Source organism: Ovis aries, chromosome 1, assembly GCF_016772045.2.
Source record: "Ovis aries strain OAR_USU_Benz2616 breed Rambouillet chromosome 1, ARS-UI_Ramb_v3.0, whole genome shotgun sequence".
In the NCBI taxonomy this organism is placed as follows: domain Eukaryota; kingdom Metazoa; phylum Chordata; class Mammalia; order Artiodactyla; family Bovidae; genus Ovis; species Ovis aries.
Window position 1 is genome coordinate 170,906,107 of NC_056054.1, and position 19,397 is coordinate 170,925,503.

At 37.4% G+C, this 19,397-nt stretch overlaps 1 long non-coding RNA gene across 1 annotated transcript in view; it reads right to left on the minus strand.

The window, feature by feature from the left end:
* Positions 1–5,614: 5,614 nt before the first annotated feature.
* LOC121816354 (uncharacterized) overlaps positions 5,615–19,397 on the minus strand; it is a 70,814-nt gene continuing 57,031 nt past the window's right edge. The window contains exon 4 of the long non-coding RNA XR_006055892.2: positions 5,615–13,404. This is a non-coding gene — a long non-coding RNA (uncharacterized LOC121816354). The remainder of the gene's footprint in view (positions 13,405–19,397) is intronic.

Consider the following 19,397-nt stretch of genomic DNA (forward strand, 5'->3'; position numbering starts at 1 on the left):
TACAAACTAATACTGTTGTTAAAGTAATAAACAACATATGGCAGACCTAAACATCAGTTACAGCATTTGCCAGTAGCCATTATTTTAGGATCTATAAATAAAATGATATAACTGGCAGCTTCAGAATGGGTTTTCAATCACAGCACTGTATGATGATGAAAAATGCTTTATTTTCACATTGACAGGTTGGTGATAGTGTTACCATCATAAAAAGTGCTTTCATTGAGTAAATATATATCCAGATCAAACACTACTACTGACAGAGGAAATTTTTAGCAGATGCTCTTAGTTTCAGAGTATACTTTCTGGGAAAATACATTCAAATTCTGATCTACAAAACATTTAGGAGAAATATCTAAGACACCAACTCTTTACCACTTTGTAGTAAACTGCTGGACTCTAGCCTAGACTCATCAAATTATTGAATAATTTCTGAACAAATATAGTACAGACACAACTTAGTAATGATCTAAGAAGAAAATATGCACTTTGAACACATTATATATGCACTGGATTTGGGGATGTCTCACTTAATACTTTTTAAAAGACAGCAGAAATGAGAAAAACTTAACTGTTGAAAATACATATGAGAGATTCTCTCTTTTTTGACAACTACAGTAATAAATGCTTTTCCCATGAAGTATTGACACAGAAAGAGAAATGTCATTGCTTCCTGCAGGACAACCTCATGTCCTGGAGTTTCTTAGAAAGAGCAATCATATGTCAAGCAAAATACAATGTCACCCTGGTGATTGAAATATTGTAAAAATGATTTCAAAAACAAGTTTGTACTGTATGTGACCTGGAAAACTCCCACACATTGCACATTCTTTCAGGAAATTCCAAATCTTGTCTTTCTATAGAATATTTGAATGCAATAAAAGGAAATGATATCTTTCTAGACATATTCCTTTAGTGCAGTGCGTCTCAAAATTTACCATGTGTAAAAATCATACGGGAATATTTCTAAAATGTGGATGCTAATTCAGTAGGGTTAGGGTGAGGACCAAGATTGTATTTCAAAGTCTCACTTGATATTGATGCTGCTGGTCTGCAGATGTGTTCTGAATAGCAAAGACCTGAGAACATACTAAACTGATAGCCGAACACTGTAAAATCTGTAATCTTTTTGGACAGTAGATTCTATTAATGTTGTTTAGGTTTTTGTTTTAAGAAAAATAACACTTGAAAGTATAACTTATTTACTTGAGGAGTGTGTGCTTGGCAACTGAAAGTTGGGATAAGGAGCATAAGGACCAAGATTGAATCCCAGAGCCTAAGCAGAACTGGCAGTGGAAGTTTTAGGTATGAATACTAAATTGCTACAGTCAATATCCAAAGCTTTTTTCTTTTCAAAATGACGAATAATTTAGTCTTGATCTCCTACGCTTCTTTAATGATGATAGAAATAATTTTAATAGTCCATGTATTAGTTTCCTAGGACTGCACAAAGTAGCACAGATTGGGTGGCTTAAAGAAAAAATTATTTTCTCTCAGTTCTGGAAGCTAACAGTTTTAACTCAAAGTGTTGGCAAGGTTGGCTTCTTCTAGACCATTCTCCTTGACTTGGAGATGACTGTCTTCTCCTTGTATCTTGGTCTTCCCTCTGTATGAATATGTTGTTGTTCAGTTCCTAAGTCATGTCCAACTCTTTCAGACCCCATGGACTGCAGCACACCATGATCCCTGTCCTTCACTACCTCCCAGAGTTTGCTCAAACTCATGTCAATTGAGTCGATGATGCTATCCAGCCATCTCACCCTCCTTTACCCCTTCTCCTCTTGCCTTCAATCTTCCCCAGCATCAGGGTCTTTTCCAATGAGTTTACTCTTCACATCAGGTGGCCAAAGTACTGGAGCTTCAGTTTCAGAATCAGTCCTTCCAATGACTATTCAGGGTTGATTTCCTTTAGGATTGACTATTTTATCTCCTTGCTGTCCAAGGGACTCTCAAGAGTCTGCTCCAACACCACAGTTCAAACACTTCAATTATTTGGCACTCAGCTTTCTTTATGATCCAGCTCTCACATTCATACATGACTACTGGAAAAACCATATAAGTATGTGTTCTCTTCTTATAAGGACACCTAATCCTGTCATATTGGATTAGGGTACAATATAATGACCTCATTACTTTTTAAGGACCCCACTACTTTTTAAGGACCCTATTTCCAAAACTAATCACTTTCTAGGTACTAGGGGTTAAGGCTTAAGCATATGAATTTTGAGGAAATGCAATTTATCTCATTACACTCCATATCAGTGATCAATGCAAAGAAATAGAGGAAGACAAAGAATGGGAAAGACTAGAGATCGCTTCAAGAAAATTCAAGAGACCAGGGGAACATTTCATGCAGAGATGGGCACAATAAAGGACAGAAATCGTATGGACTTAACAGAAGCAGAAGATATTAAGAAGAGGTGCCAAGAATACACAGAACTATACAAAAAAGATCTTCATGACCCAGATAACCATGATGGTGTGATCACTCACCTAGAGCCAGACATCCTGGAATACAAGGTCAAGGGAGCCTTAGAAAGCTGCACTACAAACAAAGCTCCTGGAGGTGATGCAATTCCAGTTGAGCTATTTCAAATCCTAAAAGATGATGCTGTGAAAGTGCTGCACTTAATATGCCAGCAAATCTGGAAAACTCAGCAGTGGCCACAGGACTGGAAAAGGTCAGTTTTCATTCAAATCCCAAAGAAGGGCAATGCCAAAGAGTGTTCAAACTACTGCACAATTGTACTCATCTCATACACTAGCAAAGTAATGCTCCAAATTCTCCAAGCCAGGCTTCAACAGTACATGAACCATGAACTTCCAGATGTTCAAGCAGGATTTAGAAAAGGCAAAGGAACCTGAGATCAAATTGCCAACATCTGCTGGATCATCCAAAAAGCAAGAGAGTTCCAGAAAAATATCTACTGCTCTTTTATTGACCACACCAAAGTCTTTGATTGTGTGGATCACAATAAACTGTGGAAAATTCTGAAAGAGATGGGAATCCCAAACCATCTGACCTGCCTCCTGAGAAATCTGTATGCAGGTCAAGAAGCAATAGTTACAACAGGACATGGAACAACAGACTGGTTCCAATTTGGGAAAGGAGTATGTCAAGGCTGTATATTGTCACCCTGCTTATTTAACTTATATGCAGAATACATCATGCCAAAAGCCAGACTGAATAAATCACAAGCTGGAATCAAGACTGCCAGGAGAAATATGGAAAAACCTCAGATATGCAAATGATGCCACCCTTATGGCAGAAAGTGAAGAGGAGCTAAAAAGCCTCTTGATGAAAGTGAAAGTGGAGAGTGAAAAAGTTGGTTTAAAGCTCAACATTCAGAAAACAAAGATCATGGCATCCGGTCTCATCACTTCATGGGAAATAGATGGGAAACAGTGGAAACAGTGTCAGACTTTATTTTTGGGGGTTCCAAAATCACTGCAGATGGTGATTGCAGCCATGAAATTAAAAGACGCTTACTCCTTGGAAGAAAAGTTATAACCAACCTAGACAGCATATTCAAAAGCGGAGACATTACTTTGCTGACTAAGGTCAGTCTAGTCAAGGCTATGGTTTCTCCTGTGGTCATGTATGGATGTGAGAGTTGGACTGTGAAGAAGGCTGAGTGCTGAAGAATTGATGCTTTTGAACTGTGGTGTTGGAGAAGACTCTTGAGAGTCCCTTGGACTGCAAGGAGATCCAACCAGTCCATTCTGAAGGAGATCAACCCTGGGATTTCTTTTGGAAGGAATGATACTAAAGCTGAAGCTCCAGTACTTTGGCTACCTCATGCGAAGAGTTGACTCATTGGAAAAGACTCTGATTCTGGGAGGGATTGGGGCAGGAGGAGAAGGGGACGACAGAGGATGAGATGGCTGGATGACATCACTGACTCGATGGACGTGAGTCTGAGTGAACTCCGGGAGTTGGTGATGGACAGGGAGGCCTGGCGTGCTGTGATTCATGGGGTCGCAAAGAGTCAGACACGACTGAGAGACTGAACTGAACTGAACTGATGAAAGTGAAAGAGGAGAGTGAAAAAGTTGGCTTAAAACTGAATGCATGTAAGAATTAAAGATTTTAAAATTTAAAAATAAAAAACTAAAATTTAAAAAAAAAAAGAAAAGAAAACTAATATTATGATATCCAATCCATCACTTCATGGCAAATCGATGGGGAAACAATGGAAACAGTGACAGACTTTATTTTGGGGGCTCCAAAATCAGTGCAGATGGTGACTGAAGCCATGAAATTAAAAGACGCTTGCTCCTTGGAAGAAAAACTATGACCAACTTAGACAGCATATTAAAAAGCAGAGACATTACTTTGCCAACAAAGGTCTGTCTAGTCAAAGCTATGGTTTTTCCAGTAGTCATGTATGGATGTGAGATTTGGACTATAAAGAAAGTTGAGCATTGAAGAATTGATGCTTTGAACTGTGATGTCGGAGAAAACTCTTGAGAGTCCGTTGGACAGCAGGGGATCAAACCAGTCCATCCAAAAGGAAATCAGATCTGAATATTCATTGGAAGGACTGATGCTGAAGCTGAAACTCCAACACTTTGGCCACCTAATGTGAGGAGCTGACTCATTGGAAAAGACTTTGATGCTGGGAAAGATCGAATGTGGGAGGGGAATGGGACAACAGAGGATCAGATGGTTGGATGGCATCACTGACTCTATGGACATGAGTTTGAGTAAGCTCTGGGAGTTGGTGATGGGCAGGGAAGCCTGGTTTGCTGCAGTCCATGGGGTTGCAAAGAGTTGGATACAACTGAGCTACTAAACTGAACCAAGGTGACTATAAAGTTATATAGTTGGTAAACACACATACTTCTTTAATTGTGTACTCTGAGTTATACTCATCATAAGTAATTAAATTAATGCTAAAATAAACTAAAATAAAGACATCAGAGTCTTCTTGTTTCTCCTGGTCTTGGTGTTTAAAATTAAGAACCAGAAAAATTGATCTCTGATATACCAATAAGTAGAAATTTGGAGTCTTTGTCCATGTTCTTGTAAATCTCCATCCCAGATCTCTGAGTCCCAAGTCTACATAATACCTTACCAGCTGACTTAGTTTTCCAAAAATAAACATCACAGTTAATAATGATATTATTTGCCTATTTTACTGTCTTAATATTTGCCCTGATGCTGCAAAAGCAAAAGTGGGTGAAATTGCTGATGCCTAAGCAGAAAATGAAGCAATAACATCAAATAATATTAGTAGTCATTACATTCTCCACTGGCTACACACTTGCAGTAAAAATTCCAGTTTCATTTAAGAATGTCTTTAATGAAGCATTAAAGATTATTAATTTTATTTCATCCCAACCTTTGAGTGCATGACTTTTTAATATAAATCACTCAATGTACACTGTTATGTGATGTTTGGATCAAGAAAAATCTCTTGTGCCATTTTTGGAGTTGCAAGCTGAACTAGCTGCTTTTATCATGGAATACTGAAACAACTGTGGACAGATACAGTGTGGTTATTCAGACTCAGGCACTTGGCAGATAGTCTCTCAAAAATGAACAGAGGGAGCCTGATATTTCAAGGAAACAACTGACAGTACTTCTTGAGCTTTCAAGAAAAAAACAGAATTTGGGAAATTTATGTATCTGTCTTTATTAGATTGACATCTTCTCAATATAGAAAGGCTTTTCTCAAGCGATTAACAAATGTTACTATGTAATAATGTATAATAAAATGTTTCAACATATGGAAATCTGCATAATTCAATGGACCGACATTTTCCAAATGACAAATGCATGATAAGACCAAGACAATAGAAAGATTATCTAATGATATTAATGTCACAGAGTTGAAAAGTTCATTAATATAGTCTTAGTTTCCACATTGCAACTAACCTGTAAGAAATGACCACTTTTAAGTGTGAATGAGTGAAAAATACCCAAAATTGCTTCAAAAATCCATTAAAATACTCCCTGCTTGACACAAAGAACAGACTGTTGCTCCAAGAGGGCATGGAAAAGGAGGAGGGATGAAAGGAGATAGTAGCATGGAAACATATACACTATGGTATGTAAGACAGATAGCCAGTGAGAATTTGCTGTATGACTCAGGGAGCTTAGACTGGTGCTCTGTGATAACCTAGAGGAGCAGGATGGGTGGGAGGTGGGAGGGAGGTTATGGTTGATTCATGTTGATATACGGCAGAAAGTGAGTGAAGTTGCTCAGTCATGTCTGACTCTTTGCAACCGCTTGGACTGTAGCCCACCATGCTCCTCCCTCCATGGGATTCTCCAGGCAAGAGTACTAGAGTGGATTGCCATTTCCTTCTCCAGGGAATCTTCCTGACACAGGGATCGAACCCGGGTCTCCTGCATTCCAGGCAGACGCTTTAACTTCTGAGCCACCAGGGAAGCCCTGGCAGAAACCAACACAATATTATAAAGCAATTATCATTCAAATAAAAATAAATAATTTTTTAAAAAGTACTCTCTGCTTTTCCAACTACCTGTCTTTGAACATTGGATTTACTTTGTTTACTACAGCATCAAAAATGATTGACTACAGATAAAGATATGTGAATTCAGCTATCTTCTATTAGATTAAATATTAAGTAAACTTGAAAAAAATGTAAAATAATGCCATTGTACATTTTTTGCTTTGGAAAATAGTTATTTGCATAAGAAAGTTTCAAACTAACACATAATGGGCTAAGTATTACTGTTTTTAAATGTTAATATTTAAATATTTTCAATATTAATTTCTAGTACAGTAAATATCAATAACCATAATCCATAAACAAAACTCTCTATCACCTTCAATAATTTTTAAGAGTCCTAAGGCTAAAAAGTTTGCAAACTACTGCTCTATGCAATATATGCTTTTTCATTCTGGCTGGAGATTCTTCACAAATTTCTATTTGGTCATTCATCCTTATGATGTGAGTGAGACCAAGCATGGACTTCAAAGAGCCCCTTTTATATTTCTTTCACCCAACACAGAATAGAGCTTGGCCCTTAGTTTTCTCAAGGTTAAACATGCTTGTCTTTGTAGAACTGGAAAGAGGATTTTTTTTTAAGACCATTCAATCTAAATCTTATTCCTTCCCTGATGGCTCTGATGGTAAAGAATCTGCCTGCAATGTGGGAGGCCTGGGTTCAGTCCGGGATTGGGAAGATACCCTGGAGGAGGGCATGGCAACCCACTCCAGTATTTTTGCCTGGAGAATCCCATGGACAGAGGAGACTGGCAGGCTATAGTTCATGGGGTCCCAAATAGTCGGACATGACTGACGACTAAGCACAGCACACAGAAGAGGAAAACCTCTAACACATTTTTACACTTCTCTCTGAAAGGATAGTCCAGAATTATTCCTGAGGAAGCTTTCACTCTTCCTACCTGGGTGTATTCAGCCTAAGAGCAGGTGTTTCCTCAGCAGAAAGTTAATATGAAACACCATGATGCAAGGTTAAAAAAAAAAAAAAAGACACTGTGAAAAAAGAGAAAATTGTCCTCAGCGAGGCCTACCTTCACTAATGTTATCATCACCACCTACCACATCCATATATACAGTACTCATAACTACTGAGTCGTGTCCTTTATATGCCAGGCACTGTGCTAGGTACTTCAGATGAATTAATTCATTTAATCTTCACCACAATCCCAGGAGGCAGGTATTACAGTATTTTCACTTCATAGGTGGGAAATTGAAAATGAGAGGTTAAGTCAATAGCCCAAGGTCTCAGATAATAAGTGGGATAATTTGGGATTTAGTTAAATCAGAGTGTTACCTACTCAACAGAGAAGCTCCACTGCGTCCTCTCAAGTTCATGTGCAGAGGGATTAATGAACATCATTCTGAGAGGCCTCACTTGCCATTTGTATGTGACACAGTCCCATTTCCCTGAGAGCAAACCAGTCAATCTTAAGAGAAGTCAACCCTGAATACTCACTGGAAGGACTGATGCTGAAGCTGAAACTCCAGAATTTTGATCATCTGATGCAAACTGCTGACTCATTGGAAAAGTCCCTCATGCTGGGAAAGATTGAGGGCAGAAGGAGAAGAGGGTGTCAGAGTACGAGATGGCTGGATGGCATCATCAATGCAACGGACATGAACTTGGGCAAACTCCAGGAAATGGTGAGGGACAGGGAGGCCTGGCGTGCTGCAGTCCATGGGGTCACAAAGAGTTGGACACAACTGGGAGACTGAACAACAACAACATTTCCCTAAAGGATGTGGTAAGAAAAGGGGTTGTGTTCAGAATCAATGTTTTTGACTTTGAGAAATTATTCTCGGACACTTCTTGTTAAGCTATGATAGAAAGAGCTTTATTTTGAATTATTTCAAGAAGTTTATTTGTTTGTTTACATACCATCATTGTAAATGAAATTTGTCTTATATAATTTAATTTACTTACTGATTAAAAGAAATGTAAAAGTTTATCTGGTAGACATTTTCCCCCCCAACACTAAACTTAAGGAGATCCTTATCATGTGGAGTCTTTTATGAGAGATTCTATGTTACATAATGGACAATGTCATGAACTAATATCTTCCAAACATATAAAGAAGTGTCCAAACAGCAATTTCTTATATCAACCTTCTATAAAGGCTTAGAGCACAGCATTAAACCATATACCCATGAAAGTAGTTCTGAAAGGAATCAAGTTAATCACACTCAGGTTTGTTATTCTGGCTGATCTAACTTGACACATAGACTCAGTTTAGAAAACCTAGAGAAATGTATAGTTAATATAGTCTTAGTCTCCATTATTGTATCTCAACAGAGATGATGGTAATTGTTGGATCACAGACAATCTTTGATCAGACTTCCTGACATTGCCTGAAGAAGTGATGCTATGTTTTGCTTGTTAGAAAGAAACCCAGTACCTTAGATACCAAATGTTCAGGCAGCCAGCAAATCTATATTAAAAATTTAGAAGCCTGATGTATTCTCAGCAAGAGAGACATCCTAAACTGTACCTAGGTAAGTCTCAAACAGGTGTTGGCATACAACCATGCTTTTATTTTCTCTCAGAGAGACAAATATTGAATTTATCTAAATTTCCCTTATAGACAAGCAACTGTCTCGGATCTTGAGCCTAAATTTGGGTGAAACTGACCCCAAAGGGGCATATTATAGAACTGAAAATGGTATGACAGATAATGTCCTAGAGTAAATTACAAAGAACTGCTGAGGTTTCCATCAGAGGGCTCAGCAGAAAAGGAAAATGTCAGGAAAAGTCAGCAAGACAGAAGGCAATGCTACCAAAATGGATAAAGGGATTCCAAACTCTATGTAGGAGACACTGGGGCCAAGGCTCATTTTTCCAATTTCCCCAGGCCCAGTGTATTTGATGAAACGGATTTGTAGCTATGGCAAGCCTGCTTAAACAAAATCTGAAAGAAATAATCAGTTGAGATCACAACCATCACCATCAACACCAAGTGCCCACCACATCCACCTCTGGGAAATATGGAAGAGAAGTCATATTATTTCTAGGGTAAAATCTTATTAGGACAGGTAAGAATTATAAGCCTCAAATATCTTTTACTTGGACATACTTAAAGGTACCAGGAGAAAATTTTAAGGCTACCTAGAGTAATGCCTGCTATACTAGTTTCCTATTGCTGCTCTAACAAATTACCACAAAATTAGTGAATTAAAGCAAAACAAATTCCTTACCTACAGTTTTGGAAGTCAAATTGCAAAATGAGTATGACTGAGCTACAATCAGGGTTTCAACAGGGCTGCATTCTCTCCTAGAGACTCTGGAGGATATTTTACTGGGTTGCAAGAAAAACTTGTGCATATTTTTTTGTAAGATGCTATGGAAAACATGAATGAACTTTCTGGCCAACCCAATATTTTCTTGCTTTTCTAGCTTCAAGAAGCTGCCCTACTGACTTTTTGTTCCCTTATTTACTCATGATGCTGGGGAAGATTGAGGGCAGGAGGAGAAAGGGACTGCAGAGGATGAGATGGCTGGGTGGCATCACCAACTCAATGAACATGAGTTTGAGCAAGCTCCAGGAGACGGTAAAGGACAGGGAAGCCAGGCATGTTGCAGTCCATGGGGTCACAAAGAGTCAGACACAACTGAGCAACTGAACAACATCATTTACTCATACAGATGCTGTGATTACATTGGGCCCACCTGGGTAACCAGGCAGCTCCCCCCATCTCCACACTAACTAATGAGCCATCTTAATTCTGTATGCTGCCTCAATTCTCCTTTGCCATTTTACAAAATGTATTCATTGGTTTCAGAGATTAGGATGTGGCCACTGTGTGGAAGCCATTATTCACACCTACCACAGCTGCCAATAAAATTCATTTAATGATATTTTTAAAAACATTAAAACAAGACCACAGCCATGAGCCAATAGAGGAAGATTTGAAGGTACACAAGAGCTTTTAACAATATATTTACTCTTGAATCTGTTAAATCAAACCTTTCAATATGACAGGAAAGCTCTTTTCCCTTTGGCAAACAAACCAAAATTTCAAATTTATTTTAATTTAAGACACAAACTAAGTATAGAGTTAACTGAAATGTTATAATTAACTCATGTCAAGATTCATGTATTAATCAATAGATAGTTCTCCTAAGTGGCTCTTGCATTCCTGTTAACATACTTCTGTACATTTTTTATATTATAAAAATTTCTTTATTCATAGCATATCAGTAGTCAATGGATTATATGTACATAGTCATTGCAAAAGATAATAAAGATACAATCTTAAAATTTCTTGAGAAAGATTAGCATTGTATTCTGTGAAGAGTGTTCAGGATTAAATGGCTTTCTAATTTGGGGTAGATAAAGGACTTTTCATTAATGTAAAGGTTATTAGAATTTGAGTCCATCCTGAGATAAATATGCCTAAATTTTACTTACAATTACATTGATATGATCCAGTCTGTGTTGAGACTGAGAAATTCTTTAAAAAATGTTTAATTTTTAGCTTTAAAATTTTAAATCAATGAGATTACTGGATCAAGCTTTAAGAAAATCCTCAAAATTAGAAAATGCAGATGAGTACTCATAAAACTGTAAAACCTAGAAAAATTATATGCCTCATCCTCATTAGATGATTTCAAGTCAATCATTTATCTTACAAAAGTAATTCCATAAGAAATAGCATTCTCCACTCTACCTTCAATATTAGATTGGAACTGATGGCTGCACCCAGAACTCCCACTGATTTAATTCAATTTTTTAAAGAGTAAGTTACTTACAAAAGGATTTGAATCTAATACATTTATGTGTGACTCCATCTGAATTCCATTTGAGGTGTTGTCTCTCTAACTTTGCCAATTACTTTTATTATTTTTTTTTATTTAGATTTTTCAACTTCCTGGAAGTCTTGATGAAGAAATGGTGGTTGGGAGGCACAGTTTAAGCTCAGAGCAGTCAAAATTAATTTATCCACAGTTCTTTCAAAAATACAATTAAAAGGATTTGCCATAATTCATTGGACTCAGAATGTTATTTATAAAACTAAAGCAACCATTTCTCTTCTGTCTTTGAGTCAGCATCAGGGACCACAACACGGAGGATGGGTTAAGATTATGGGGACAGTAGTCATTTTCACTTGACTAAAATACCCATTTCTTGAATTGAGCCAAACAAACAAATAAAAAAAGATGATTATTATTAATTAATGCTAGGCTTTTCATTAGATATAGCCCTTTGATTTACCCTGTAGACCATGTGTGGAGAGAGAAAATTTTTCTTACATGCTGGTAATTCATCACCTAACTCTCAGCTCCTTAGTCACCAACACCACCTTCCTCACTTCAGTGATCCAGTTTCATTGAATTTCCACCTCCTACCATGCAGCCATGTGTTCAAGGAAGGTGACATTATTGCCAGTCCAATCCTTGCTCCCTTTCTTGTTAACAAGCCAAAAGCTATAACATGTACTCCATTTTATTTTTTGCTAGAATTAACAAAATCTTCAAAATGAATATAAACTGTGGAATATCAAGGAAAGAACACAAGAATTGAGTCAGCATAGTGAACAATTTCTCTCCACTCTTTCAGTGTCACTAATCTTTTAAACTACCTTCCAGACTTTGCTGGTGGCCCAGTGGTTAAGAATCCACCTGCCAAAGCAGAGGACACAAGTTCCGTTTCTGGTCCAAGAAGATCCCACATGCCTTGGGGCAACTAAGCCCATGTACCACAGCTACAGAAGCCTGTGCATTCCTGTGCCCATGCTCCGCAACGAGAAGCCACTGCAATGAGAAGCCCTTGCTCTGTAACTACAGAGTAGCCTCCCAGTAGCCCCCACTTGCCACAACTAGAGAAAGCACACACACAGCAACAAAGATCCAGTGCAGTCAAAATAAACAAACAAAGCTTAAAAGTAAAAATAAACTACCTTCCTCCTTTTATATATCTGTGTGAATTAATGAGTCATAAACTCTTTTCTCAGCCTTGTTATAGGACTAGAGAAATAAGGTTGAATCACTTCCTGTATTTCTCAAAATTATTTTAGGCTGAATAATTTCTAGCTCTTTCATTTCTAATCAATCTTTTTCACAAACACAACCTGAACACCTGCTGAAGCCATTGGAGACTGATTCTTTCCAGGGCAAGGCTCTGCAGTTGCTTCAGCTTGAAAACAAAAGAAGTTGGTAACTTGGCTGGCATACTGCTTTTCCAGCATAGGAGAAAAAAATCCTACTTAAGTGAAAAATGATGGCAAACACTTTTGTTGAAGAAAACCCCTTGATGAGCCGTACACAGCAGCCCTTTCAAGATGGGAAACATGAGGACACCTAGGCAAGGAGAGCTGTTCAGTTCAATTCTGTTGCTCATTCGTGTCTGACTCTTTGCAACTCCATGGACTGCAGCACACCAGGCCTCCCTGTCCATTGCCAACTCCTGGAGCTTACTCAAACTCATGTCCATTGAGTTGGTGACGCCATACAGCCATCTCATCCTGTGTTGTCCCCTTCTCCTGCCTTCAATCTTTCCCAGCATCAGGGTCTTTTCCAGTGAGTCTGTTCTTTGCATCAGGTGGCCAAAGTATTGGAGTTTCAGCTTCAGCATCAGTCCTTCAAATAAATATTCAGGACTGATTTCCTTTAGGATGGACTGGTTGGATGTCCTTGCAGTCCAAGGGACTCTCAATAGTCTTCTCCAGCACCACAGTTCAAAAGCATCAATTCTTCAGCACTCAGCTTTTTTTATAGTCCAACTCTCACATCCATACACGGCTACTGGAAAAACCATAGCTGTGACTAGATGGACCTTTGTTGGCAAAGTAATGTCTCTGCTCTTTAATATACTGTCTAGGTTGGTCATTACTTTTCTCCCAAGGAGCAAGCGTCTTTTAATTTCATGGCTGCAGTCACCATCTGCAGTGATTTTGGAGCCCAAAAAAATACAGGAGAACTGTGGTTTCCTGCACAATAATAAGATAAAACAAGAGAGGATGTGTTAAGATGAGGAGAAGTAAGAGAAAAAGGAACCAAATCAGCGGCAAACCCTTACGTCAGAGCCACAGCTCAGTCTAGAAGAAAGTTTTCAGGGACATGAAATATATATATTGCTTCTCTTTGTTTTCTGTGATTTAAGTAAAAACACAAGCAAAAAGAAAGAAAAACAGCAATAGCACCTTGACCTCTATTGCTTAAGTCAAAAGTCTAATACTCTAGGAAACAAATTCAAATATCAGTAAAAGGAGAAAATAAGTTCACTACAGTGAACACATTGATTTGGATGAAACCGGAATACGTAACATAAGATATAGTAGGAACAACATGGATTAAAGAAATAAAAGGACCAAAAATTATATAAGAGGTGTCAGAGCTAGACAGAAACACTACTAGATTCACCAAGTAAGCAGGAATGATTGCGTACACAAATCAGTATAATAAACTGTACATAAGGTTTCCTTATTATCCTGATCTATGAGGCCTAGGATCAAAATTTGATTCAAGCCAGCCGATGGTGTGATCTTGGCAAAGTTCTTTTGCCCTTGAACTTCAGTTACTCCATCCATAAAAAGTAATTTTTGGAAAGGTTATGGAACATATTAAGATGTCATTTCATCAGTAAATATTTGTATTAAAAAAAGACATCTCTAGATATACCTTATTTTTATAATGTATTTATAATCTATTTCATATATTTTTGTTTATAGTAACACTCCAGTTTTATATAACTGATAAAAACTTTTTGTTGGCCTTATACAATCCTGGGGTAAAGAACATCTTAAGCTCTTGCTAAGGAGAAATAACTGTGTTGGACTCAATCAGTATCTCTTTACCCCGGTGTGCTAACTGGGTAGACAACCCACCCCCCTCCCCTTATATTCCATTTCACCATAGTGATTTGCAGAAATGGACACTTGAATTTTTCATCTTCCTCACATGCAATAAGTCTTAAAACATTATGTCATCTTTATGCCACAGAAGACCCCTGAACATCTGTGTTGACAAGGAACATAACATATACCAAAATATTTCACCCATTTACAAATCTGTTCTCATATAGATTTCACTGTGTGTCTTTTTAGTACAGCTTTTACTGGCATCAGTTATCCAAAAACAAGCTCTGGCATACTGCTTACAGTGTAGACTCAAGTAATGAAACACAGAACATTAACTGTAGAGTTAGCGTTGAAATAAATGGATAGGAAGCCATACTATTTTGAAACAGTTACATTTCTTAACCTTCCCTGCCCTCTGCTATCTTTCACAACTCCCTCACCACCCTTTCTGCCAATATTGTTTATTAAATTTGACTGAAATCCTTTGATTTGCATCAAATAGTTTTTGTTTGTTTCTTTTGGCTTGAAATTCTGTGATCACTGAAAAATGCTAATGTCGTATAGACCAGCCAAACACTTTTGCTCATAAATATTAGATGTGCTAGTAGTCTGCATGTTTCATATTTCTTTTGAATTTTAACATTTAACTGAGCACAGTATTATTTACCTTCATTACTCATTGAACTGGAAACAGAAATGTGAAAGTGATGATATAATATTTGTGATGTTTTTAATATGAAATATCAGTAATTATGTGACAAAAAATAAAAATACATACTTACTGTGCTTAAGGTAGGGAAAACATTTACTTGTTGACATTCAATTTGTCAAAATTTTCAATAAATAACTTTGCTAAGAATAACATTATTTATCTCCCACTCAGCACTCTCTTAAATGACTTTTTTTCATGTTTAGAAAATCCCTATTTTTGGTCAATAACTTGGCCTCATTCATTATCTACAATGTCTCTGAATCAGTAACAGAGTGGCAAGTTCCATCTCAGAAGCTTTGTATCATTCTTATGATTCTCTATATAGAATTATTTGTATATTCCATGTAATTTATATTTTCTATTTCATTCTCAACATCCTAATCTATCCTGTACATTTTAAAACAAAAGCCAATGGAAGGCTATATTCTTTTCAACAGAATAATAAATAGTAATAACTAAAAACAAAGTAAAAATCTCACAAGTGTAGATTATGTTTTCAATTTGATTATAACAAATATGATCTAGATATATAACTATATAAATAGGTACTCATTTCATCCACTTATCCAAAATGTTCCCAATCTCACTCTGGATGCACATGTTTTCTGTGATTATCAACTCACCCTAGACTCAGAGTACTGCAAAACTGAAATGTTTTCAGATTCTTCCCAGAAGTAAAGTGAGTGAAAGTTGCTCAATCCTGTCCGACTCTTTGTGACCCCATGGACTGTACAGTCCGTGGAATTCTCCAGACCAAAATACTGGAGTGAGTAGCCGTTCCCTTCTCCAGGGGATCTTCCCAAACCAGGGATCAAACCCAGGTCTCCCACATTGCAGGCAGATTCTTGCAGCCACCAGCTGAACCACCAGGGAAGCCCAAAGAAAACCTAGAAAGATCTAAATGGCCACTTAGACAAACACACTTGGAAAGAGACCTTGGGGTAGCACCTGAGATACACCTCCACGTGCAGGATGGCACTGCACTGGAGCCAGCAGACTCCACGTACATGGAAAAGGGTATGCTCAGACTTGGTTTGACCCTCTGCTCTTTCAAGCTCTAGGCAGAGCTCAAGAGGATACCTGTATTTTAATACCAAGTATTGACTGAGAAGCTGCAAAGCAAAGTAAACAATATGAAATGAATGTACCTGCATATAGTTCTTGGTTCTGGCACTTGTTGTGTGTCCTTGGTAACTTATTTAACTTATCTGAAATGCTGTTTCTTCTGATGGATATACAGGGAAAACTCCTATCTAATTAGGCTTTTCTGATAATTCAATAAGAAAATGTATATATAGAATAGCTGTCTGATAGTCAAGTTTTAATAAGCACTAGCATTTATAGTGTCTATAATTACAATGATGCTAGGGACATTCACATTGATATTAAGTCATGAACCTGGGCTTTAAGTTGCCTATCATCCACTTAGGAATCTTAGACTTAACATCTTAAAACTGTCATCCATTCTTTCATTATATTCATGTTCTTAGTATATCCACTTGGCTAAGGATTTTATTAAGGACTAATAAAGTAATATAAGGCAAAATATTTCTGTATAGTATAGTGGAAAATTATACTTTTACAGTCAAAGATTTTTTAATCTTACATATGTCTCAACACAATTCAGGGAAACAGTCTAAAACTTTAAGCCTTGGTTTTCTATTATTTATAATAGGAATAAAAATAGGGACATTTGATGATTAAATGAGATGATGCATAATGGGATAGATAAGTATACTACACTAAACATGAAATTAATGTTATACAATAGATGATAGATGGAAAAATAGTGACAGACATAAAGACAGAGAAGGAGGGATATTAAATGTGTGGCACAAACTCTAGGATTTGAGAGACACAAGAAACCAATGAGCCAGAATTAGTGAGAAAAATATCATTAAAAGCTATTATTACTGGACTTTAAAGCCAGGATAGAATTTGACACAAAGATAGGGCCAATCTATAGAAGAAATTACAATCTGAGATCAAATTGTGAACTGTCTTTAATGACCTACTTGAAAAAGGTGAATGCAAAGAGAAATTACTGGAATATATAAGAATTGAAAATAGCATGATTAATTCAGTATTTTCAGACAGTCAGTTTTTAAATATATTTAGGTATTACACAAATTAACCACTCAAGGGGGTCCTATAATGTATGTGCGTTCATGCTAAGTTGCTTCAGTTGTGTCTGACTCTTTGCAACCCTATGAATTGTAGCCCACCAGGCTTCTCTGGTCCATAGAATTCTCCAGGCAAGAATACTGAAGTGGGTTACCATGCCCTTCTCCAGGAAAACATGTGTGAGCCATGGCCTATAAAGGGACATTAAAGAAAGATGGCTCTCCCTTAAGAAACAAAACAAAAGAAAAAACACCAGAATCACAGGGAGGTTGGGAGAGAAGCAGGTAGTGAAAGGGAAAAAGAGGAAGAAAGGAAGGAGCTGAGAAAGACAGATACTGAGAAAGAGGGAGGGAAGAGAGTGGAAAGAAGCAGCTATCTCAGAAATAAAGAAAAAAAAAAAAAAAACAGAGTCTAAACACTGTCTTTGTTAATATCCCTAGCAAGAGAATAAGGAATAATGAGTCACAAAAGGACTGTAAGAATTGGTTCAAACCAAGTTGTAGAAATAAAGCAAGACAACATTGATAAAGCAAGAAAAACTGATACTAAATGTAAAGGAGGAAGAGTTTCCATAAAAAACAAAGGTTTAAAGAGATCTCAAACTGGTCAAGACAAAGAAAACAGAGGAAACATTTTTAGATTTGGCAAGAAGGAAACCACAACAGCTTCAGTTGATAGTGGAAAGCCGAAGTCCATTTTAAGCAGCTAAGATGGGAACAGATAGTAAGCGCATTTCTAAAAGAAGTTACCTATAGAGAGGGGCTGTTCTGCAAATCTCTCATGAAAGCTCTGAACTGAAATTTAAGTACAGGACTCAGACTATTCCTTGTGCGTGGATAATTTGTACACCTCTGGTCTTCCCAAGACTCCAACACTACTTTCTGCCTCAATCCATACAATCTGTCCACAGGTTCCTGGCATCAAAAACAACTTTGACTGTGCTGCAGATACTGGAGAAAAGCTTAACTGTAGGGGATTTACTCAGGTTTAACCTCCACAGGTTACTTAATCAGCTAGGGCTGCCTTTCAAACCTCTTGCTCTGAGTTGTTTTTATTCCACCAAATGATGCAGCCTCTAATCCTCTCAGGGTGAAGAAGGTAAGGCATGTGACAATATTTCTTCTATCTGGGTAAAAAACTATACAACAGTCCACCCAGAGAAATATTTGGTAAAAAATAATATTTGAAAACAACAGGCTCCCTGCATGGAAAAGAAAAATAATTCAATTCTCACAACTTGATAATTAAATTTTAGTTGCTTTCAGAGGAGATTTGAGTCATCCTTGGAAGATATATCTCTTCACTTTATCCTTTTCCTTTTCTCCCTTCCTTTGGGGAACTACTTTTTCTCTACCTCTGTGGTGCAGGGAATAATTAAGTGGTGTCTTCCTGGCCCCTGGCTGGCTAATTAGAGTTCCTCTTCTACACTGAAAATATCGACTTCTAAAAAGTAGTTTCAGAAAAAAAATCTACTTGAAATATCTACTTCTGAAACATTTACTTCTGAAAAGTTCCAGAAAAACATCTACTTCTGTTTTATTAACTACACCAAAGCCTTTGACTGTGTAGATCACAACAAACTGTGGAAAATTCTTAAAGAGATCGGAATACCAGACCGCCTGATCTGCCTCCTGAAATATCTGAGTACAGGTCAAGAAGCAACAGTTACAAGTGGACAGGAACAACAGACTGGTTCCAAATAGGAAAAGGAGCACATCAAGGCTGTCTATTGTAACCCTGCATATTTAACTTATATGCAGAGTACATCATGCAAAATGCCGGGCTAGAAGAAGCACAAGCTGGAATCAAGATTGCAGGGAGAAATACCAATAACCTCAAATATGCAGAAGACACCACCCTTATGGCAGAAAACTAAGAATAACTAAAGAGCCTCTTGATGAAAGTGAAAGAGGAGAGTGAAAAAATTGGCTGAAAACTCAACATGCAGAAAACAAAGATTATGACATCTGGTTCCATCACTTCATGGCAAATAGATGGGGAAACAAGAAAACAGAAAGAGACTTTATTTCAGGGGGCTCCAAAATCACTGCAGATGGTGACTGCAGCCATGAAATTAAGACACTTTCTCCCTGGAAGAAAAACTAAAACCAGTCTAGACGGCATACTAAAAAGCAGAGACATTACTTTGCAAACAAAGGTCTGTCTAGTCAAAGCTATGGTTTTTCCAGTAGTCATGTATGGATGTGAGAGTTGGACTATAAACAAAGCTGAGCACCAAAGAACTGATGCTTTTGAACTGTGATTTTGGAGAAGACTCTTGAAAGTC